Below are 26,294 nucleotides of genomic sequence, written 5' to 3' on the forward strand. Positions count from 1 at the left end.
TTCGCGAACAGTTCGCGAACTTCGAACACCCGCTAAAATCGTTCGATTCGAACGTTCGAAGGATTTTTCATTCGAATCGAACGTTCGAAGGATTTTAATTCGAATCGAACGTTCGAAGGATTTTAATCGTTCGAACGAATGGAAATCGTTCGAACGAATGGAAATCGTTCGAACGAATGGAAATCGTTCGAACGAATGGAAATCGTTTGATTTTAGCGGTCGAATGGTCGAATGGTCGAACGATTTGTATTCGAATCGAACGCGAACTCAAAATGCAAACGTTCCCAAACGTTCGCGAACATTAGGCGGACGCGAACGGTCGAAGTTCGCGCGAACAAGTTCGCCCGCGAACAGTTCGCTACATCCCTATTTACAGATATATCTGCTGAGGCCATTGCAAATGAGTTTAAATGATAAAACTTAAGGTGCAATGAGGGCAAGCCATCACAATACAAAGACTGAATACCCTCCAACCTAACCTTATAAAGAAGAGGCATAGAATATGTTGAAATTCTGAATAAACCCTGTAAGAGTAGGGTTGACCACCACCAGCTTGGATACTAATGCTCAGCTTATATTGCAATATATGGGCACAATTGTTTGCTTAAATGGGCGGGGGTATTTTTAAAGCATTTATACTGGATGTCTTAATGCCCATTAATCTATTGATACAGTGGGCAGTTTGTCTTTTGTCTGTCTGAAGGGTGCCCCAAAATATCTTTATGCCTAACTTATAAATCAAGGCAAATAGACAAAGGCTAAATATTAAATGCATTTAATAATAAAAACTGTGAATTAACTGAGTTTATACTCTAATATGAGTCGTTTGTGGAACAAAGAATATGTAAATAAAGTACATTCATGTCTTGACCTCTGTTCTGGATTCATATTCCTTTCACTTCCTTTACTTCTTTTCTACATCAGTCTCTCTCTGTTGTTAAAGAATAAAGAACCTATTGTTATTATTTTGTTTTGTTTGTTCTGTTCTTTAGTTTCTTAAATGTTGGTGTGATACTGAGCTGTCTCACTCTGTTATTAATAACAAATGGGGGTATAGTGGGGGCCGTGGGTAGTAGCCCATCTGTCAGTACTGATATTTATTGATGTAATGGGAATAAAAGAATAATAATAGACTATGGAATTATACCAGTCGCTCTTTAGGGATCTGATACAGATCTGTTATCCAGAAACCCATTATCCAGAAAGAGCGGAATTACAGGAATGCTATCTCCCAAAGACTCCATTTTAATCAATTTCATTCAGATTTTGAAAAAAAATATTTATTTTTTCTCAATTATAATTAATCATTACCTCAAACTTGATCCCAACTATGATATACTTAATCCTATTGGGTTTATTAATGTGTAAATTGTTTTTAAATCAAATTAATGTATGGAAATTATGGATATACCCCTTATCTTGAAAAGCCCAGGTCCCAAGCCTTCTGGGCAACAGTTCCCATACCTGTGTATCTACTGTGTAAGTACTTGGCCAATTATAAATATTAATATTCATAGCTTCAATCAAACTAGAAACTAAATTTATCAGATATGATTGTTCAGATGGATAAAGTCATTAAATGGCTGGGAACCTTGCAGTGGGATTTTTGCCTTTTCTCTGTGTTTATAATTAAGTCACAATTAATGCCCCACATCTCAGCAACAATTAGGATTTACAATACATTTATTACAAATCATTTAGGACAGAGCTGACATTACAGAGAGACAAGATGTTGCACTTGAGGGTTGGGGAAAAGATCTCTGTGCTTGACTGTAAGTCAATGGGAAGTGAATCTAAGGTTCAGAAGAAGAGTTGAGAGCACATTGGAGTTGCTGGAAAGAGGTTTATCGGGGGAGATGAGAGCCCTGGGGGTATGGGAGACTCCCCCCATCCTCATCCTGCTCCTACTGAACCATTTATCCCAAGACACAGATAAGAAACAAACACTGACTTTATTAAAGTTTCTATGAAACTATTCTTGTGTATTTGTAGTAACTACTGTGCCCTGATGGACAATAACCCGGGGCAGATACAATGTACATGAAATGTATATACACTATGAACAGATACTATGAATGGACTGGGAGGGAGAAGATGTAACAGTACCCAGTTCTGCCCAAACAAACAAATCCCAAAAGGGAAAATATTTGCTACATGATCAGAAGTAAGTGACTCTGGGAGCTATTCAATATTCCTCATCCTTACTGGGGGGGGGGGGGGCAGGTATGGGTTGCAGTCCACTCAAGGGGAACCTTTCAGCTATTTTCTAGGAGCACAAAGAGCAGTGTCGTAACTAGATGTTACTGGGCCCCACAGAAAATACATCTTAGGGCCCCCAACATATCCATATGTTATCGTGTTTTACCAATACATTTTGAAATTGCTCATTGATTAGCATATCGGGACAGATTAATTAAAGGAGAATTCAACCCCTTCGGCGCTAAAATCCCTCCCCTGTGTTGCCCCCCTCCCTCCGACCTACCCCCCGGGCAAATGCCCCTAACTTGTTACTGACCCCGCGGCAGCCATGTTCGCCCGTGCGCTCTTCTTCCTGTATTAGCTGGCATTTGGTGGCGCATGCGCAGTAGATGTATTTACCAGTAAGGATGTACTGCGCGTGCGCCCGAAAGTCACAAAGTTTACGATTTCTTTTTTCTGAAACTTCGTGACTTTTGGCGCATGCGCAGTAGATCCTTACCGGTACAGCAGTGATGATATGAATTGTTTCTTCAGCAATCTGATCCTTACACCCACAGTGACGGAAGATCATGGGGCTCAGTACATCTGCAGGACTCATCATTATAAAACAGGGGTAACAACAGAGAAACGTATGGAAATGCAGGTTTTAGGTAAGAACCTATTGTGTATTCGGTGATACAGTGATGTGTTACTGCCTTTGTTTGAAAAGATAATGAGCTGTATATCATACGCGTTTTTCCAGAACTGTGTTTTTTTTAGCAAAGTCCAAACTAGCCTTTCTATTTATGATGCTTTAGTGGCTTGCACCTTGCAGTGCACCCTCTGTATTTACTTTCATGCAGTCTTCTCTTTATGGTAGACTTGGATATCGACAAGCCTGCCTCCTGGAGAGTGTTGTTCACTTGTTTGACTGCTGTGAAGGGGTTTCTCTTCACCATGGAAATGATTCTGCGATCATTCACAACTGTTGTCTTCCGTGGACGTCCAGGACTTTTTGTGTTGCTGGGTTCACCAGTGCTTGTTCTTTCTTTCTTTCTCTCTTTTCTCCGGATGTACCAAACTGTAGATTTTGCCAGTCCTAATACTGTAGCAATTTCTCAGATGGGGTTTTCTGTTTTTTGCAGCTTAAAGATGCCTTGTTGTCTGTTAACAGCAAAATCTTCCACATACAAGCACCCCCCTATCAAATCAACTCCAGGGCTTTTATCTGCTTCATTGATAATGACTAATGATAATGAAGGAATTGCCCACACCTGCCCATGAAATAGCGTTTGAGTCAAATGTCCAATTCCTTTTGAGCCCCTGAAATGAAGCGATTGTGTTAAAAAAGGCTTCAGTTCCTCCAATTTTTATGCAATCTTTTTGTTCAACCCACTGAATTAAAGCTGAAAGTCTGCAGATCAACTGCAGCTGAGTTGTTTCATTTAAAATGCATTGTGGTAATGTACAGAACCAACATTAGAAAAAAGTTGTCTCTGTCCAAAGTTTTATGGGCCTAACTGTACAGGGAACACATTTCTGGACAAGGGGTACCCCCTGTTTTGTGTGAACCCAGCTGGATTGGCTTTGCACAAGTGAGCACTGGCTGTTCTCTCATATGGTCTATACTTCTGGGCTCCTTCATTCAGACCCCTCAGCCTTACTGTTTTCCCTGAGGGGCTTCAGGCATTTGTTGTACCCTACTTCCCTCTCGTGGCCAACAGTAGGAACTGCACATAAAACCTGACAATTACTGACACAGTTACTCTCTCCAAAATAGCAGCCCAAAATTTGCTGTGAAAATAAATGTAAGGACAGATCTTGATTTTATGTTAGTAGTTTTGCCTTAATAAATATTACCCGTGATCCCCAGGTCGTGCCCTAATGTATACACATAAATGTAGCTGGACAGACAGACGATAGACAGACACAGATAGATAAAAACTAATTCAACTCTATACCTTTAAATCCATTAATGTTTATAAGTGACATGAGTCCAACATGCACCCACTGCCTTTGAAAACGTAATGGGGCATCAACAAAACACATTGAGAACACACTGAATGGAATTTTGTGATGAACGATCATTGTACATTGTAAGTGTGATGTAGTTTTATGTTAATAAAGGTTCTGATACAATTGTACATGATGGGGACACACCCCTTCTTTTATGTTTATTTGTAGCTCTTTGCCTGCCTGGCAGCAGCAGATTAAAGGAGAACTAAAGCCTAAAAATGAATATGGCTACAGATGCTTTATTTTATATACTGAACCAGGGTCGGACTGGGCCGGAGGAACACAGGGAAAAAACCTGGTGGGCCCCTGGCCCTCAGACCTGCTCCACGACTGGTTGGCCCATAAAAAATACCTCAACTAGCAGTTAGGCACGTTTTATATATAGACTTAAGGTTGAACTTGATGGACGTGTGTCCTACGTATGGGGTGAGTATAAACTTGTCAGTAGCTGAAATATACTTAATGTCAGGCAATCACAAATATTCCTCTACCCTGCACAGAATATCTTTTTTGTCTAAAATATGGAAATAAGGCGCCATCGCAGCCGCTGCTCTGTGCACAGAAACTGTAGTAAAATGGACTAACAGAAAATAAAATAATTTCTTCCACTTTTTTTATAAAGAAACCAAGAAACATGTGATGTTCCCAAACACATTTCACAGTTTGTGTGTTGTAGCGCTAGCAACATACACTGCATGACGTAATTAAATACTGAATGTATATCACTTCTTACAAATGGTGCCAAAAAGCGAATAAATTAGACAAAGCAGTGGGATTAATAAAATGCAAAAATATTAGGACACGTGGGTGATGTACCGGCATTTATATGATACTTGTGAATAGGCCCCCTAAGCCCTCAATAAAATAATCATAATATAAAAATGTTTGAAATATTTTGGGAAAACGTTTTGCAAAGGGGAAGTTCTGACCCAGTTGGACCCACTTCCCTGGGAGCTGCTTCTTTAGACTATTGGGCCTTGGAGAGCTTAGGAGGGTCCTGCTCCATCTGTGTCAACCCCTTCCTGTTCTATCCCTGACATTTTAGTATCCCAGCTTGGCTGTTACTGGTGCCACTGGGTGTACTGGTTTATCAGCAGCTGGAGGTGAAACATCCCTGTATAGGGGTTACACTCACCACATATAGCCACCACTAGGTTTACCTGTGTGTCTGATGGGTTTGGGTCTATTCCGCACACAGTTTGCAGGTCACAGGCAGGTACAGGTTGAGCTGTTCCTTCTGCTCTCTCAGACCGCAACCTAACCGTGCCACATTCTGCTTCCGGCAGCCACTATTTATAGGTGCAAGCCTGCCCCACCCCCTTTTGTGACATCTTGCGGTCGGGTCTATAAATAGAAGTGCTGGTAGGGTTCGGGTCAGGTGCAGGTTAGGAGTGGGCTGGTCAACTTTTTCTCAAACAACACATCACTACCACCCACCGACTCTGCTAGTATCATGTGTTTACACTGACCATGTGACTGGTGGGTGCCAGTCTGACCCTGGCCACATGAGGATCGTGGGAACTGAATATTTGCAACAGTTTAAAGGGAAACTGTAACCAAAATTAACTTTATAAAGTACCGGAAAGCACTGCAAGAGCAAGTTATTTGGGTTAATACTGTGTTCCAGGTTCCCTATTACCAATCAATTAAATTCTGACCAGTCCCCAAAGTCCGATAGAACTATGTTGCCCAGCAACCAGAAACCAATTAAAAATACATCCTGGTTTCTGGCACTGGAATCTGGCAGGTAGTTCTGAAGGGGGTATGTGCCCTTCTCATTGGCAGTACCTTTGTGGCTGGTGCCCAGTGCTCTATGAAGTGACACCCACTGACACCTGTTCTGGCTGCAGTTCCATTCAGTTCTGTTATAAGGGCTGGGTATAGGGGTTGGCAGAAGGGGCATGTGGTTAGGGTGCAACAGTGATGAGGAGGACACTAATCACTCACTACTTATTCCTGTCCACCCCTAGTCTGGTCCATTCTGTCAGTGCAGAGAGGCATCCGTGCAGGTGCATCAGTGAGCAAGTGAATGGGGGCAGAGTAGGGGGAATTAGTTGCTCTGGGGGTGGAGGGAGGTCAAATGAAAAGGAAGGACATTTGGTGTGAATTATTGACTTGGTAAGCAAGTCAGAAGAGCTGAAGCTATATTGCCCCCCAAACAGAAGGATAGAATGTGCTTGTCATGCCAGGGCCACCTTGCACTGGCATTTTAAAAGTTAATACTTTAATTACTCAGTCTCAGGCTCACACAGAGACCCTTAATTTTATATCTCACCAGGGGGCTGTGGAAAGGTGACATCCATATCTGTCATCTGAGACGGTCTGGAGCCACACCATTTGGGCAAGGAAGCTGGGCCAGTCTGTTCTTTGATCGGCTGATCAAAGAACAGAGCTGTGGACCTAGAGCAGCAGGGGGGGATAGCTAGTAGAAAATTATGGATTATAGGAAAGTATCCATATCTCCTGTGTCATAGGATTCACAACCTCATAACTTACATATTGGTTATGAGGAGGTCACATGCTTCCTAACAATACCAAACAGGGCTAGCCTATACCCACCTGTTAGGAGGGCTGGTTCCTGGGGGACTGGAAAGTGGGAACCTATTAGTGTTTGGTATTGTTCTTCTTGCCCACATATGGATCACAGCCTGCCCATGTTTTTATTATAGTATTGGGTACTGGCAAGTACCCATATTTTATTAAGGGATATTGGGGAATATTGCCTGAGAGTAGCAAACCCCCTGCAGGGGGTCGTAAATGACATGTTCCTGGGCACTCCTACCTCATGCATAAGGTAATGAGGGGAGTGTCCCAGCAGGAAATAAAAAGGTGACATTCCCAATATCACATTGTCATACAAGGAGGCTCCATTTATTCAGTGGATTGTATGTCCAGCTTCCAACTCGTGCCTCAGAGGAAATACACTGACAACTTCAAAACTTGGTAAAGTAAGGGTTTTCTTTGTGTTTTTACTCCCTTTTATTTTATTTACTGTATTTGCAACTGTGTGTCATCTTTGTAATATCATTTTTATATATATACATATGCACTGTTTCTTTTAAATATTAAATATCATTTAATACGTTAGTCCTTGTGCTCTAAACGAACTCATTGCCCATATGAATGCTTGTGCCTACGTGTATGAACTCTTCGTATGTGTGGAAAGGGAAAGTTGCCTATTTGTATGTTGGATAACTAGTACGGCTAGCAGGAAAGTGTGTTTGAATGTAGATTAACCCTTTGGCTGCTGGAGTGCTTGTTAGACTTGTAGGATCTTACCCTGAGTAACTACCATAGGAGAGAGTGTTTGATGCATTGTGTAGTGTGAGTTATTACCTGTTAAAGAGGGCAGGGGAATAGTCACATTAGGTTTCTATCGCCTGTTAATGATAGATGGTGGCAGCAAATGAACTTTGTGGGTGTTGGTGTGTTTTTGGGGTGTCTGATGTTAGTCTTACCTGTGTGTAAGGTGATTGAGAGACTGATTGTAACCCCTTGTAGTCAAACCCAAGAGTTAAGTGTGGTTGAGTGAGGCGGTTTTGTGACAGTGCTGATCTAACCAATCCCATTAGTCAGACTAATTATGACATTTGTGAGCTTATGTGGTTGGGGGTCAGCTGCCGACTCTGTATACTCAGTATAGACAGTAAGTCTTTCTATAAAGTTATCCTTTACAAATTGACAACCATCAATATATCGGCTGATGAATTGGTATTTCTCAGTGTTTCTGCCCCAGACACCTCCCCAATTCCCTCTAATTTCCTTCTCCCCACCCCTAAACATGTAGAGCACCATAAAGGGGCCACCTGCACAGTAGCCAGCCAATTAGTCCATGGACCAAACACACAGATTCCGTACATGGTGCATGGCCAAAATTTCTGTTGTTCCTTTCGTTAGGGTAACTGACCCAATATTCATAACAGCAGAGATGCAGCTCCTCTTCACCTTCTTTCCCGACTGATACATTTCTCACCAGGTTCACAGGGGGTATCAGTGTGAGGGGCCCCACAACTGACTATATACCCACATGGTCTGGTCAGAATCCCCCAACCAATCTGAGCAACTTCTCTGCCTTTTGGCTAAGATCAAGTGTAGCATCTTTGGAAACACTTGGTCCTCTGGCTTGCAAGATCAAAGAGGAGTATCTGTTCTTATGATCCTATGTGAAGAACGGAGAAACACTTGGTCCTCTGGACTAGGCTGGCAAGCGGAAGCTTGATGAAAGCTGGGTTGCTGTGCTCCCATGAGGGAGGCACCTGATTTGCTTTTGAGTCAGGGCAATGCACATGCACCTATGCCTAATCATGCTTCAATTCCTTTGCCGTGGCCATTAGGTTGGCAGGAAGTTTTTCTTTTTCTGGCTGCCAGCTGGAGCCTTACTAAAGGCAATCAATGGCCTTACACCTCACACTCCAGCACCTTTTTTTGTGTTTGGTTTGAGCACCCTGGATGGGGTCATAGTCCTTTGGCTGGACCCCAGGCCATGACACACCCTGAGGGAAGCTTCGGCAGAACCCAGGGTAGACGGGACTCCCCCTAGCTTTGGCGAAGGGGACACATCTGTTCAAGCTGTCCGCGGGCGTTAGCCTGGGACACTTGGGCAACGGAGCCCATGCCTTCTGGTAAGGATGATTCAATATCATGTGTGACCAGTATTGGTGATCATATTTTTTCATTTATTACAGTTTTGCTGTGAAATTTGTGTTTTCCATAGTGGTGAGACTTTTCACGAATCTGCATTATACATTTGTATATATATATATATATATATATATATATATATATATATATATATATATATATATATATATATATATATATATACAAATTCATTAGGTTTAAGCACTCCCATGCGATTATCCATCAGACCCAGGTGCTATTCCTCGCCAATAGTATAGATTTGCTTGAATATAGGAATGCACACTGGGATTTAAATAAAATCTTCTTTATTTATTCCAACATTTAAAAGAAACAGGTCAACGTTTCGGTCCCCTGCTTGGACCTTTATCAAGACCCTTGATAAAGGTCCAAGCAGGGGACCGAAACGTTGACCTGTTTCTTTTAAATGTTGGAATAAATAAAGAAGATTTTATTTAAATCCCAGTGTGCATTCCTATATTCAAGCAAATCTATATATATATATATATATATATATATATATATATATATATATATATATATATATATATATGTATATGTGTTTATTATACATGTTGTTTCAATGGTGAAAAACACCACCATAATTATTAGAATTTCTCTATGCTTTTTTTTACCAGAATTTTTTGTTTTGTGTCAAACAGTAAACACCCATTAACTCCAGTGCATTTGATGCTAAAAAAAAAAACCCTCAGGAGGTCCTGGCCAATCGATATCTGGTGAAAATTTCAGCAGTACAGTATTGTGGTGCCTTTTCCCACACCCTGCAGGGACATAGAACACAATGTGCAGTTACAGTTCATGAGAGTCCTATGGGGTACCTTTTCAGGGCCACAATGTCAGAACCCTGTTCCTGGAGAGTGAGAGTGAGCTGAGAGTGCAGGGAGTTTCTATGTCACTTAGCTCCTCCCCCTGCACTGAAATGAAAGTGAATTCTTCTCTCTTTTTCTGTTTCTGGGCTAACAGGAAAGTCACCATGGCACAGGGCTGAGGGCATATTAACATGAGAGATGGGACCCCCAAGACTGTAGAAGGAACTGACCATCAGTATGGGCCCCCCCCTGCTTCATCTGGTTCCTACTGATCTCACTCTCACTAACAGGAACAGGTAAGATCTTATTCCTCCTTATCTGGGGCCCAAACTAACAGCTTTGTATACACAGTGTCAGGGTCCAGGGCTCCACAAACTTTGTTCAGTTATTTATATGATGAGCTGCATTCTGACTTGTGCCTGTTGAACTATAATTACCCATAAATGCCTTAGGGTTCAAGCACACGGGAAGATTCGGGGAGATTTAGTCGCCTGGTGACTAATCGCCTCTTCTGCTGGGCGACAATCTCTCCGAACTACCTTCCCCCTGCCTTCCACCTGCTATAATTCGAAAATGCCAGTGCCAATGCCTCACGAGGAAACTTAGGGCGACTTCGGAAATCAAAGCGCCGCGAGTGCATTGCTGCTGGCGTTTTGTCATTATAGCAGGCGGCAGGCACGAGGAAGGCAGTTCGGGGGTGATTGTCGCCCGCAGAAGAGGCGATTACTCCCCGAATCTGGCCATGTGCTAGCTCCCTTAAAGTATTCAGCAACAAGGAGCCACAGCTTGGGTAACACAAATATGAAGTGAAACTGTCACCCTCTTGTTCTACTACCAATGTGTATCAAAGTGCAGCTCTGTATAGTAATACGGAATGTATAATGGCATATTGTAAGCTCTTCTGGGCCTGCACCTTATTTCAGTCTCTGTGCTGAAATTCCTAAATGAATTTATTATTCATTGATATTAACTGTCCTGCTGTTTCTGTAAAGCACTGTGTACACTGGTGATGCAATATAAATAAATACAATACAAGTTACCCCAGATTTAGGCTTATGGCACATGGGTGCCTGATTGTGGCCATTTGATGTCATTCAGTCAATTGGAATTTTTGTCCAGAAAACAAACATTTCAGCACTTTCTGGCTGGGGGGTTGTCAAGTGAATTCTACTAAACTGAATGGCAGGTTGAAGAGCCGCAACTGGGCATTTGTATGAGCCTCAATTGCCTATACTTTTGGATGTATAGTTGGGCACAGAAATATCTCAACAGACAAAGAAGCATCTCATTGAAGTAAAACGGGGGAGCCACTTTTTACCTCCATTTCTGAGCTCAATAACCAACTAGATTGCAGACTCCAAAATCATATCCCCAGTCCCTGGCGGCTGGCCCCATTAAATGCACCATGGAAAGCAAACAAACTAGGGCAAAATGTATCTCTCTTGAAACACGTCCCCCGGTACCACCTTACACTTCCTTGTTTAATATGGCTCTGTGTTGGTAACACTTTTATCGTTAAAAAATTATAGAAGATTCTGATCTCCCTTAGTGATTGGCACCTTAATAAGGCAGTTTCGGGGCACTCAAATCCCAATGTCATTTGTGTATGAGATACAATGTATCTTGTACCACAATACAGTGATCATCCATGATTCAAATATATAAACTGCTATTAAAGAGTACATAACCAGTCCATAGATGGGAGATTCCAGGCATAGTACATTTGCCCCCCTCAACCATACACCCAATAAGTTGGGACTGTTGGTGACAATGGAAGTTCCGGTGAAAGTTCCTTTAATTGAGTTTCCATTGATACACAGTGCTTGAGTATTTATTCAGCAATAACCTTACTTGCTTTTCTGTTTCTTCTCCACCTACAGAACAGTGTGGGTCATTTGCTCATCTCTGTTTCTCTATTTTACTCACCGTCTCCCCCTTTCCTTCTCTCTCTTCTTCTTCCACTCCCTCTCTTTGACTGTTCTCCCCTACTGCTGTCACTGTAGTATTCCTGCTAACATTGGTGCTCTCTGTGCTAAAAGAAGAGACAATTCAGTTTTTTTTTTGCCAACTAACAGAGAAGGAACTATGATTAGGCAGGAGGTCTCAGTAGGAGAAGAAGATCAATATGGTAGTACTGGCTAAAATGTGAGGGCTAGCGCCTGTAATAACTCACTCTAGGAGTGACAGATAGGATTAGACAGGAGGTCTCAGTAGGAGAAGATCAGTAAGGTAGGACTAGCTAATGTGAGTGCTAGCTCCTGTTGTAATTCACTCTAGTACAGAGGCTTAGGGTTTTTAGCAAAGCAACTAAAGACTCCAAGGAGGAGTATAGAAAGGTTTAGTACCCTGGATGTCATTGCTAGTACGGGGACTCAAGCTGTTAAACTCAAAGAGAAATCTCATGAGGATCACACTGTGAGGGCCTAGTACTCTGGGGAATGGATGCTGAGTCTGTAACATATTTGTAGCAGTGTCCTGTGTACCATCTGGTAACCTTTGGGTGAAAGTCTCTCTGTCTATAATGAATATGAGCAAATTAGTTGCTGTTCTTGCAAATAGGCCTGAAGACAGCAGTCATGTATTGAGTGAATTGGTCATGCACACTGACTCTTTTAGAGAGTGTTTATGTAGCAATCAGACAAAGTCCTTATTTCTCCCACCCAAAAAGCATATTAACGGGCTCTCTATAATGTAAGGGGGTCCATACATTTCAAAAAGGCTGGCACTTAGCTCCAACATGGCCAAAAACCCACATCTGCACATTTATGGTAGTGTAAGAGGGTGCCTGGTGCATGAGATGCAGAGTTCAGCTGTGCCAAGAGGCTGGAGCTGAGTGATTGGGCACTGAGGAGTGTGATTTTGCACACTTGGTCATCTGCATCCAGGGTATTTGTAAATGACCCCTTAATTATCTGCCTGTATTATATGAGGGTCATTTAGCAAGTGCCACCATGTTTTTTGCACACTTTGCAGCTAGCACTTTCCTGAATGTCTTTATGCTCCAAAATGACAAAATTGTGCAGATGTGACATCACCACAAAATGGCATTTTAACTATGTACTGTTTATTTCTGTATATTGCACATTTATTATTTACTATGGATTTGGAGGCTGGTATCTTAGATTTACATTTATTAACACGTTGTGTAATTTTACTTATTGTTTTGTTCAACTTTTACAGTTTCACACTATGGGTATATGCCCCTTCTCTGTTGTGTTATGTTTTATTATATTGTGGCCCTCCAGACACTGCTGGACTACAACTCCCAGAATGTCACAGGAGCTGAAGGGAAGCTGGTCACCCCACATTTATTTATCTCATCTGGGGCCCCCACTTTGCACATTGCCCTAAGCCTGCCTTCCATTCTAGCTCCAAACCATATTGTATTTATGAATCTGTAAAAATTACGTCTTTGTGTTTTTTTTTTCATTTCCTTTATTTGCCCTTTAGATGCTTTGGGGGTTAAAACAAGTGACTCTCCCATTAAATCCCTGAGGAACCAAGATGCCTTTATTCCATGTACAGTAACTGAATATGGGGCTGGGAAACTGGATGTGAAGCTTCTCTCTGTCATCTGGACCCTGAAATCCCTAAATGGAAGTGAAGAGTGGGTGTATCTTTATAAGTCTGGGCATCATACCCCCACCCGGCCGGGATCCTACATATCCGACAGTGATCTTATAACAGGCAATGTGGGACTTCACTTACCCCGCGTTCAGTTCACAGATGAAGGAGAATATACCTGCACTGTCATTTATACACCTAATAAAGCAGTGGGTAAATCTGCCCTGCAGGCATCAGGTAAGTGCCATTTATCTGCTGCCCAAAGAAGTGCATAAGGAACCATGTGTGTCCGCAGAAAATTTTCCAGTGAGGGGCAAGTAAGCTAATATCACATAGGGTAGCATCCCACTGAAGATGAATTAAATGTACAAACAATTTCTTGGAACTAGCGGGAGAAGTCAGGGTGGGGCAACTGACCCTTCTTGCCCCCTTCTGTGGACACCTGCATAAGGAACCCCAGCAGCACCACCATTATTATTAAGGCTGCACATTGGAACCAGCGACTTATAAATAGTCTGCCCCCACCCATTAGAAGCCTATTAACCAATCAGCTGCTTGTGACAAGTCAAGCACGACTGCAGGTACAAATAGTAAATATTAACAGAACTGAATGTGTCCTTGGTGCTGATTTGTGTCTTTCACCAAATACTCCTGATTAAATCCAAATTCATCAAGTACCATCAACCAGTAGAACTATTATTTCCCCCACTGGAGTTGAGAGCTAACAGGGCTGGCACTCTGGTTGGGTACAACAATACTCGTTGTGCAAATAACAAGCACTATGTCAGCCTTACTGGCAGAGAGCTCCTGGTTTGGGTTGCCATGCTAGGACACAAGGATGAAAGGCCACAGTTTATGAGTGCCCATGTTTGTAGGATGATCTGTATGATTTAAGGGACTCAGTTCAGGATTCAGATTCAGTTGAATTCCAGTGTGTTGGTAGAAACAAATAAGAAACCAATAAGCCATGTAACTGTGCTTTCTTCCAGTGCAACCTGCTACCAAGTTGGAACCTCCTGATGTCAGTGGTCTGCTTGGAACAGAGAAGACAGTTCAATGTGCAGCCTGTGGGTTTTACCCCAAAGATATAACAATTCAGTGGGTGAAACGGCTCAGTGAGACCAACTGCATCTCCCTGGATAAGGACAGTTGTACTGGAGACACATCTGAGAACGAGGATGGAGCATTCAATGTTACAAGTCATCTAACAATAAAACCTTCCCTGGAAGACAATGGGAGAAGGTATTTGTGTATCATTAAGCACAGATCCCTGGAGAATAAACTGAAACTCAATTTCACTCTCTCAATACCAGGTAAGTTCATTGTAAGTAGAAAGTTGGACAGTGGGGGTGCAGTATTTGGACAGTTGGGGGGGGGGCAGTAGATCTGCTTGGATTGCGCCAAAGCTTTTTGATACAGTGTTGCATAAACGTGCTTCCTAAAGCAAGTTCTATGAGCCTGGGTAATGTTGTTGGTACATGGATTGGAAACTGACTAAAGCATCGGGTACAGAGTAGTGTTCTTGGTACTGCAGGGTTCTGTATTGGGCCACCTTTTATTTGAGACACCTGCCTTTGGAACCCCACTCTGGCACCCTTAGCTTGTAGTTTAAGCACTAGCTACATGGGATCCCAGGTACTGATTACAAAGTTATATACATGTAGCACACCCTTGAGTGTACTTTCGCTGTGTATTAAGGCAATGTGTGACCAGGCTAAAACTGCTTGTAGTGTGCCCAGACCCCCCAGTGTACCCGTGCAACTCCCGGTACCTGGTGTAGATGAATACAGCAGGATATTCAGCCAGGCAGTTTCTTTGCAGTAAACTATAACTGGTTTATTTACAGAGAACAGTAACAAGGTAGTAGTTCACAGGCACTTTGATGTTCACAGTTATCATAGAAAAGCTTCACACAGCAATAATCCCTCTAGAGAGTACAGGGTGCAGCAAACGGGCTAGTATTCAGTATTACAGCAACAATAGACGTGGGGAATAGTTACCACTCTCACTAGGCACTATCCCTCTGGTGAAACACTAAGGCAAGGGTTTCTCAGCCTGGGGTCTTGTATCTTGGCACCGAACTTGATCCTCACCTCACCCACTGTATTCAGCCTGGGATCTTGGGTCTTGGTATCCTATCTGGTCCTCAACTCACCCACTGTAGTCCCTGCACTAGTGGTTCAAATACCACGGGGTCCTAACCCCACTACACCTCCTCGTTGGAGCCACATCTGCTCACTAGCTACCCTGAGCTGACTTTCACTCCTAGAGCGACTATTACAGTACTACTAACACTATCTTACACTTCACTAACTTTCTCGGCAGACCTGGACCTGTAGTACCTCTCAGTGAGGCAAAGTCCCAGGACAGACCCAGACCTCATGGTGCTAAACCCTTTTATATTATCAAACAGTGCCATCTAGTGGACAATCCCCAGGTACTGGTGTGGACCCCACTAGGGACATAGCTGCCTAACTTAACTAAAGAACCCTTAGGTGTCCAAATACTAAAGAGGAATGCCTGAGATAAATACACCCAAATCTCAGGGTCTCTACATACAGTAGGCACATAGAGGGCACTTTGGCCATAGGGCAGTTAGTATATGTATATATGGTAAGTAGAAGGTCTAGGATACCCTTAATTTTAGGTTTAAATCAGGGAAAATATATAAATGTAATTTACTGCTGCACACCCATAGAAAAGATTTGAAATGCCAAATGGTATGCAAAAAATTTAATTTTTGTTACAAAAAATTGAACACTGCTAATCAAGATACAATATACATCGCACCCAAATGGCAAATAATGTTGAAAAAAGCAAAGCAGACACTTTAGTATTGATAAGAATAAGCACAAGGGGCAGGTAAGGGGGCACAGTCAGCATCCAATGGCCGTGCGTCAGCTTCACTTACATGACTGGGTGCTCTTCTATAGGAGGGAGATGGTACTTGCTAAGGGGAGATCAAGGGAAAGGTAACAGTAAAGGTCCCCATATTAGCAAAGATTTTTCTTTGGTGAACGACCGATTTTAGTGCAATCCAACCAATCCATCAAATTATCGTGAGGTTAGTGGGAATCGAACGATCGTGCATCTTACGATTTTTCATCCGACATCTGTCAGAAAATTGATTGGCCAGGTTAAAAAAAATTTAACGGTCATAGTGAAATCTATCTATGTTTGCAGGGCCAAGCAGGCAGCTACCCTTAGTTTTCCTGGCTTCAACTAGACAATATCACTTGAAATGGTCTTTTTAGTTGTTGGACATAGTACATTTAAAAAATAGTGGTTTACACGGTTGGGTGATAAAAAAATGTCAGAAAGGATGAGAAGGATTCATAAAGATGATAATGACAATTATGACATGAGGGGGGTTACAGGACAATAAGGTGGGATTAATGATTATTTGATGTTGTTACAGAGTCCCCCCCCTGAAGATAAGACAACTGTTCCAGTTTTGGTTGTGATATTCCTTACTATAATAATTGCAGCTCTCCGTTGCTTTCTCTATTGGAAATTCCTGAAGAAAGGTAAGATAAATAAAGTATATTCCTTACTGCAGGTTTGGGGGGGGTTCTATAAACTGTACCCTGAACCTGCTCTGTATGTGGGGGGGATGGGGACATAGTTCTGCCAGTTCTGGCCATGAAAAGAACATTATCGCCTTTTCAAATGCTGCCCCATGCACAGTTTCTGGCAGATCTCAATGTGATCACTTGCCCTAATTAGCAATAGTAAAGGTTTTTCACTCAGCCCCGTGGGAGTCCCAGGCACTTAAAGAATAAAGCTGGCCATACATTCAGAGATCTGCTTGTTTGGCAAGGTGGGTGATATTGAGCTTAACTGATTGTGGGCCCTAGGGCCCAGCAGTCAGCTCAAGGATAACATAAATGAACCAATGCAGTCCTCGATCTGACGTTTTTTTTTATAAACCTGCCCGATCTACAACTGGCTGACTTTTGGCCAGATATCTATTGGGAAAGCCTGTCGGAGGGCCCCTATATAAGCTGCTTGACTTACTCTGTCGGCAGGTTATATCAGCTGTGTATGGGGGCCTTTAGGTAGATGCCACAGGGTAAGATTTGTTGCCTGTGGTTAAATCTGCGGTGCGGCGGGTGACAAATCTCCTGAAATTGCCTTACCATAATATAACATTAAGATCCTGCGAGTAAATAATTACTTTTGGTAACCTGGCTTAATTGTGGGAAATGAGAAGACAATTCTCCACAATGAAGACAGATCGCTGTGAGTAATAGGCTTTACTTGGAGTGTTATTTTCAGGATATTTGTTATTTGCAGGTGCAGGTCAGGTACAGTCAGTTTTAAATGCGAGTCACATGCCCATTTTGTTTTATGGGCTCACATGCAAGCTGCATTGGTCTGGGGTTCCCTGCAACCGTCTGCATGTTAGTGCATGTCTAGAAAAGATTTCTCTGCATATGAATCACATTAGTGGCATTATATAATTTGTAACAATAACAGGAGGCAGTTTGAATGAATCACTCAGAATCACATAACAGCAACCACATCCCATGGGTAATCACATGTCGGACTGGGGTGTCCAGGGCCCACTGAGGCTGAGACGTCCTGGACTCTCCCAGCGAATGCATTTCCGGAATCCACCCCGTGTGCCCCCTGTACCTTTTAATTCCCTCCTCCAGGCGAGGGAGAGGATCTAGGTCGGCAGGGCTCATGGAGGTCGGAGCCACCAGGTTTTTTCCCAGTGTTCAGCCAAACCAGTCAAATACTGTTAGAATATATAGTTAAAGAGCGAAATCCTGGGCACAATAACAGATTTGGCTAGGACTTTTGGGGGCTCAACCCTCTACTCTTCTTTGTCTTTGAGGCTACAGCATCTGACCTTAGGGTTAGGGAAACAACATCTAACAAAGTAGGTTCCTCACTAGGGCACCACACAGGGGATACACATTTAACTACTTGCCTTTTACCTGTTAGAAATAAAACAATGGTTCTTATTAAAAATGTTTATTTGTTACAGAGCCCCCAAAACTCTCTTCCATTAGTGGAGTGGAACATTTGGTGCATATGAACAAGGCGACTCTGTCCTGCCAGATTATTGGGTTCCGACCCAAACCCATCAGAATTACATTGTGGCTGAAAAGAAAAGGGGAAGAAGAGATGGAAATTCACTTCTGTGATTTAAAAGCTTGTTCCTCTACCCCAGTGGCACATTACAGAGATGAGGAGTGTGTGGTTATTGGGACAGAGAGAGAAGGGTTAATGAGAAATGGGAATGTGACTAATCTGCCCCTGGCACAGAGGCCACTGCAAGTGGAAATGGTTCCTGTTATAAAATCTAGTAAATAAAGGAGTATTTCTTATTGCCAATGCTTAATCCATATAACACCCGACATAGAGGAAGATGATGGAGCAGAACTGACTGTGAGGGTCACTCACTCTGCCCTCAGACTCCCCATCTCTGAGTCCTGTCGGCTGGAGGTGACACAAGGTAGAATATTTTCTTAAACTTTTTATATTATCAAGTCTTTCTGAAAGTCTGTTATTAACTGAATCATCCCCTCTTGGTTTTAGAACCTTGGGTTGCCCCTCCCCCCAGGGTCAGGGTTAGGGTTAGGGTTTTGAGGAGTAATATTCCTTTTCAGTGACATGGCAAGTAAGTGCTGTGTTGGGGAAGGATTTGCAGGTAAGTCAAATTCATTATCAGTGTAAAATTTGTATAACTACCCTAATCACTACTAATGTTTAACAATAACGTTTTGCAAAACGAATATTTTTTAATGGAATGGGAATAAAACTTCACAAGCGAATAACTAATGAAAGTAAGGAATATGGCATTTATAAAATGTAAACTCACAACTGTTTTTTTGGTGTTTAGCTGTACCAAAGTTGGATCCAATCCTGGCATCATCCGAGACTGTATATGGTGGGCAAGAAATCGGCCTGTCCTGCAGAAACCATTCCTTCCTCCCCAAATCCTTGACAGTTTTCTGGTATAAAGAGGATGAGCTCTTGGAACCATACAATGACCAAATACTTGATGCCAATGGGTTGTTCTATTTTACCAGCCATATAAACTACAGGCCTTGTGTGAGGGACATTGGGAAGAAGTTCAGGTGTGAGGTCTCTCATCTAAGTCTCCAATATCCTAAATGTGTTTCCTGGAAACTGAAACATCTCAGTAAGTAGCACCTGATTCTATTGATTATACACCATAACTTGTAACAGGAAAAAGTGGAATATACGTTTAATAAATAAGGATCCTAAACTGTAAGTTCATGGAAACCCACTCAGGTATTATAGTGTATTTATTTATAATACACAAAAGCCATGAATATCCTGTAAATTATATCCTTATAAACGGTGAGTAGTGATGTCATCAGTTATAAACGGTGAGTAGTGATGTCATTTCTGTCACATGACTCACTAAAATTTGTGTATTATAATAAATAAAGTACCCCCAGCTGTAAAATATGAGGATATTAGAAGTTACCTCGGAGTTCCATGACCTGTATAAAAACACTCGGCCTTCGGCCTCGTGTTTTTATATGGTCATGAAACTCCTCGGTAACTAATAATATCCTTATATTTTACAAGAGGGGGTACTTTATTCACTATATATTTAGCCTCAATTGCTTTAAATTGTGCAAGCACAAAAAGGGGTCCAGTATGAATGAAACAATCAGAATCGATTGATATGTGCTGGAGAATGGACAATTATCCTTTGGATTTATCATACAGAAGGTCAAACTGTTCTCTTGCCCCTATGTCTTCTTCTCTACTCAGTCGCTGTGCTACTGCGCTTACTTACAGATCTTACTCATATCTTCAATTCTCTGGCCTCTGGGACTTTCTTCTTCCTATTTAAACAGGCATTTGTCACCCCTACCCTTACTGTATAAAGGCCAGGGGAAGTTTACCTTGGATAGCCATCCATGCAATGTCCTTGTGTCTGTCTGCGAAAATATTCCCCCAATCACTTAGCAGTGATAAATGGTAGCCCTAGAATAAACTCCACTGATAAACTTGTGGATTGTCTTTCGTTTCCACAAATCATGCTTAACTCCCTGTAGTTGGTGTTCCCTTGTGGCTTTTATAACATCCAGGTAACACCAAGGGGCGTTTCAGTTGTAATTGTAGGTGCTGTCCCAGTAGTCCTGCCCCAGCACATGCCAGAGAGGAAGATACTACTAAACCAAACTCCAAGGATTTTGATAAAGTCCGACTTGATGGAAAAGGCACGGTGTGAGAAGTCCTGTTCCATTCTCTGTTGAGCATGGTCTCTGACTTCCTGCAGTTGACATTAGCCCCTGAAGCTTTGCTGAAGTCCTCACAGGTCTGGACGAAATACGCTCGATGGCTGTTCAGCAAAGAAGATGGTCACGACGTCCATATATGTAAGCATTTGATCTGACCCCTCACAGAACTGGAAAATTGTCAGTTTTGAAGTTGTTCGCCAGAACCAAAGTGAAAACATCACAGTACATAAGACTGACAAACAAACAACACATTTCCCCCAGCCCATACTTCCGCAGGAGCTTGTTCATAAAGACATGGGACACACAATCAAAGACTTTTTCCTGATCCGGCCACATCTTTAGTGTTTCTAATGAGTGCTGGGCTAGCTGTGATCCTGCAGCCAGGAATGCTGCAAGTCTGGCCTGGGTTGACGATATGACCTATGACAGGCTTGAGCCTATTAGCAAGTTCCTTGGCGAGGAACTTGTAGTCCACATTCAGGAGAGAGATGGGATAGCAATTTTCAAGGTTGCATCTTTCCCCTTTCTGCTTATACAAAATCGTGATCATTCCTTCCATCAGTGACTGGGCATTCTAGCCTCCACCACCATCCTTATACAGCTCGAGCAGGTCCAGACTAATGAGAACCCACAATACTACATTGAGCTCCACTGACAACTGTCACTGTCTTGCCTAAAGGATCTGACGGCAGAGTGCAGCTCCTCCAAAGCCAAGGGAACTTTGATGGTTGACAGACCTGCAGGATCAACTATGTTAGTGATACCTGACAGGAACCATCAGCCGATATGTCCTCTGTCTCTTTCTCAGAATAGAGGGAGCTGTAGTTGTCACTGCTTATTTACTTTAGGTGCCAGTATCTATCAGGGTATGTGGCAGGAGTAATGTGAAAAAACGGTAAACCGCTCAGACTCACCGCGTCTTTCTCTTGTAGGAATGCAGGCAGTCCATGCTAAATATCATCAGGTGCTGGAAAGACCTTGGCGTCCCAGGCCGTATATTTCAAACGAAGATAAAGTTGTATTTTCCGCACACTGCTTCAGTAAAAATCCAAATTCTTTATTAATCCATTTAAAAGCGAGAACACATCACACAAGCGTGACGCGTTTCGGGCGCATGCGCACTTAATCATAAGCATAGAGGAACAATACATGGAAATGCTCTATAAATAGTACATGAATGCAGCGCCATCTGTTGGTTAAAGCGAATATCATAATCTGTAATCATTACACACATTACTATAAATAGATACAAATAGACACCAATAAGTACATAATGTGCAAAGTGCTTAAAGTTTAAAAAGTGAAACTTAAAAATGATACATAATATCAAAGCGAGTGTTGAGGCCACATGGATTCCTTGTACTAAGGGTAAAAATCCAGAAGGCCTCTCGTTTGTTCAATAAAGTAATAGGATCACCGCCTCTTTGAGGGAGCTTTATTTTCTCAATAATTTTCACTCCCAAATCAGAGGAACCGTGTCCACTGCATTGACTAAAGTGTTTACCTATAGGCGATTTAGGATCAGATTTCTCAATCGCAATAAGATGTTCTCTGACTCTGTCCTTAAGTGGACGAGTCGTGCGCAGTGTCGGACTGGCCCGGCGGGAAACCGGGAAAAAACCCGGTGGGCCCCGACCCTCGTGGGCCCCCGCCGGGCCAGAACCCTTCTCTAGATATTTCTAGCTAAAAAAAAAAATTTCCGACGATGCGCAGCGCCGCCAGCGCATGCACGCAGAACGGCGCTCTTGCGCATGCGCGCCGAACGGCGCTCTTGCGCATTCGCGCCAAGCGGCGGTGTTTGCTGGGCGGATGCATTTTAGTAGGGGTGCAGGGGGCCGGAGGGGGGCCCCCTGGACAGCAGTCCCGGTGGGCCCCAGGCCCCCCAGTCCGACCCTGGTCGTGCGACCCACATATTGTTTGTTGCAGGATTTGCACTCAAGTAAATACACTACATTTCTACTGCAGCAATTATTGTATGTGGTGTTGTTAAATATCTTCCCAGTAGTATTTGATTTAAAATCTGAACTAACTGTAATCACCTTACATGTTTTACAAGGAAATCTACCACATTTGAAAGTTCCTTTGGCATGTAACCAATTACTTGACGGTGGAACCAAAGGACTGGAAACTAGACTTGGGGAAAGTTTATTACCCAAAGTTGAGGATTTCCTTGACACCAATTTCAAAGGACAGTCGGACAAAATATTTCTCAAAATTGGATCATTGAACAAAATGGGAAGATGCTTACGTATTATACGACAAATATCATCATATTCTACACTGTATTCTGTACTGAAATAAATATTTTTACATTTGGAATCGTTTTTCTTATATTTCTTATTCAAGGATGATACATTCTGTTTACTTTTGCATCCTAAAAGGAGATTGTCCCTGTTACGTGCGCGTGCCCTAGAATACCCTGACTCAATTACTGCTGTAGGGTACCCCCTCTCTGCTAATCTTAATTTAAGTAAGTTTGCTTGTTCATCAAAAATCTCAATGGTAGAAGAATTACGTCTATATCTCAGAAACTGGCTAAATGGAATACTCATCTTGGTATGTCTTGGATGACAACTGTCTGCTCGCAGGATTGTATTCCCAGCTACTGGTTTAGTATATACTCTTGATTCAATCTTACTTGTAATAGAAGTACCTTTGAGCATGACATCCAAAAACTCAATTGTTTCAAAATCTTGATTTGAAGTAAAAACCAAATTTAAATCATTAGTATTTACGTATTTTACAAAAGTCTCTACACTATCAGGTGGCCCATCCCAAATGAAAAGAAGATCGTCAATGTAGCGGCCGTACCAAATGATACGGTCGCTACATACATTGGTATCTCCAAAAATGTGGGTACGCTCCCACCAACCCATGTAAATGTTGGCATAGGTTGGGGAGAAGGCAGCCCCCATAGCAGCCCCCCGTCTCTGGAGGTAATAGGATCCATCAAAAAAGAAATAATTATGAGTCAAAAGAAACTCAAGGGCCAAAATCAAAAAAGAAATACAATCACCTGAGTATTGATTATGCTCATGTAACATACAATTGATAGCCTCTAGGCCTTTATTATGGGGTATGGATGAGTATAACGATTGAACATCCATTGTTACCCAACTATAGCCACTAGACCATGATATATGGTCCAACAAAGATAGTAAGTGACATGTATCTTTAAGATATGATTTTAAATTTCTCACAATAGGTTAGAGACAATGATCTACCCAAATTGATAGACCTTCACTTAGGGATCCTATGCTTGAAACAATCGGCAGGAGTGAAGCTTCTAGAAGAAGAGTTACACTAAGGCTGCTACTACAGTGAGGGGGGGGGGTGAAGAGTTCTTGCCACTCTTGTTCTTTTGTGGCTTGGATGGAGCCAGAGGAGCAGCCTTGTGTTGTGCCACAGCTGCATATGTTCTGATTCTTTTCTATCATATTTTGTAGATGTGGTAATGTAGGGGTGCAAGACTCTGTACTTGGTCCATTGTTATTCTCTGTTTTTGGGAGATCTCGTCCATTTATTTGGCTGTAAATTGACACTGACACTTACATCACCTCAAACTTACAAAAACTCAACTAATCATCTTCCCACATAAACCTGCTCCTATTTCCCCTTTACTATCTCTATAGATGGCATTACCTTGTCACCTCAGCCCATTGTCTGGGAGGAATCTTTGGCTCCTCCCTCAACTTCTCTGACCATGTTAACTCCTCCCCTGCACATATTAACTCGTTCCTCTCCTTTTCTGAGCATATTAACAACCAGTGGCCTTCCATGAATGCCAGCTTTCTCCTGGCCTGTTGCCTGAAATGCCTGCAATCCCGTAATCATCTCCGTGTTGTATATTTTTGTATTACAGTCTGTGCCCCAACAGCAAGTGAAATACAGTGCACCCCAGCCACTCTCGAGTGCGACAAACCTGCAAGACTGCTATGCACTATGAAGGATTTCTTCCCAAAATATTGTTCTATCAGTTGGTATTGGGGCGAGAGAATCATGCCTCAATCAAGTGTTAAAGAGGTCCGACAGGAAAACCCCACATCGGGTCTTTTCTCCAGAACCACAGAATTACAGTTCACACCTACTATTAACCACCATGGGACAGAGTTCCAAGTGGAGATAATGCACTGTATGGAGACCATTTCAAGGACATTTACTGTAAAACTTAGAGGTATTTATCCATATGTCACTTTCCTCAACCCTTTTATAGAAGCCATTGATGTAGAGCAATCCCATTGAAATGATCCCCAGTAAATATACATGCAGCGACATATTGATATCCAGTGTTTCCCTATGGCCTTTGGGTACAGTTGGTGTGGTGGTGCCATCACTCTGATACATCACATATATTGCTTGGCACCAGTGTTTGGCTGCACAGACCCACAGGCAGGGCATGTACTTGATATTCACATTTATCCTATATGTTCCTTTCCAGGGCTTCCTTACATTGAATATATCACTAGTAATGGACTTAATCCAAAGGTTGGAGAAGAGCTACTACTTCAGTGTAATGTGACTGGCGCTAATGCACAGGATATGACAGCAGAATGGCTGGCAGGTTCTGATCCAATTAAAGGAGAAACTAAAACATACACCAAAATAAACAGAGATTCCGTCACCTTCCTCTTCGCTGTGATTTCTACCATAGAGCATTATGGGAAAATATTCACCTGCCTGATAAAGCACAGGGATCTTCAGGAACCAGTGAAGAGAAATATAACCCTGAAGTGGAAGGGTAAGTTCACAAATCAGCATCTATTGCTCCTTCTCTACACACTACTGAAAGAAATGTTAATGCTCGTATATTTAACATCCTAAGGTGTCTGTATAACCAGCACATCTCCACTTTTCCAGACCATCCTCCTACCCTGTCAGATATTGAGGTGCACCCCACAACTCCAGAGGTCAATAAGGAAGCCACCTTCTCAATAACCATCTCAGGTTTCAGCCAGAAAAATCACCAAGTGAGGTGGTTCCTAAAAGGTTCCCAGATTCCAGAATCTCTAAAAAAAGGTCTGCTCTGACTCTAAAATAGATGCCACCAAGGAGGAAGACAATGTCCCCAATCTGATAGAGACATCAGAGCCACAGGTTGTGTGCTCCAGCACCTTGAAATATAGCCCCACTGATAAAGACGATGGCACCTTTATCCGCTGTGTATTTACTGCTAAAGAGATCATTAGAGAGAAGAAGTATCAGCTCAGTCTCACAGGTAAGAGGTTCCACTGTTACTTACCCAAACATCATGTTATAACAATAAAGGAGTCGACCCCCCACCAATCTGCTATGTTATTAGGGTCAAGCACAAGAGAACAACTCAGTAGTTAAGACATCAACCCCACCACATTTGACAGCAGCAGGACCTTATTTCAATAGGAGACGTGATTCAAGTTCGGGGTTCCTCTTTCTTCTCTCTGGCACCCTGTGCACCCATGTCTGCCATTATGGTTATATCAAGCAGCAGCCACCATGGGATACCATTAAAGTTTGCTTCAGGACAGGATCAAATACATCTATCCTTTAGCTCTGTTTGAATTTATAGGGCACCCCAAAATATTTCCATAAGAAAATGAAAATATCATCAACGTTTTGGTGGTTGAACAATGGGGAGACATGTTGTGTGTTTGGTTTTCTGGAATAAATCACTTTGTATCAGTAAATCTGCTTTTGGATTGCTCTCCTCATTATCTTTTATTTATGGTTACATTGAAGACCAATGGTGAGGTCTAAAGAGGATAGACGCACCACAGCATTTTTAGAAACTTGGGCAGTGCACTGAAGTATCCCAGTTTGATACTCTATGATGTTTTTCTGATTATATCAGTATTAA

At 42.3% G+C, this 26,294-nt stretch overlaps 1 pseudogene; it reads left to right on the top strand.

Moving 5' to 3' along the window:
* The first annotated feature begins 2,716 nt into the window (after positions 1-2,716).
* On the top strand, positions 2,717-25,772 carry LOC108714950 (annotated as a pseudogene).
* The last annotated feature ends 522 nt before the right edge of the window (positions 25,773-26,294 follow it).

Source organism: Xenopus laevis, chromosome 4S (genome assembly GCF_017654675.1).
Source record: "Xenopus laevis strain J_2021 chromosome 4S, Xenopus_laevis_v10.1, whole genome shotgun sequence".
Classification (NCBI taxonomy): domain Eukaryota; kingdom Metazoa; phylum Chordata; class Amphibia; order Anura; family Pipidae; genus Xenopus; species Xenopus laevis.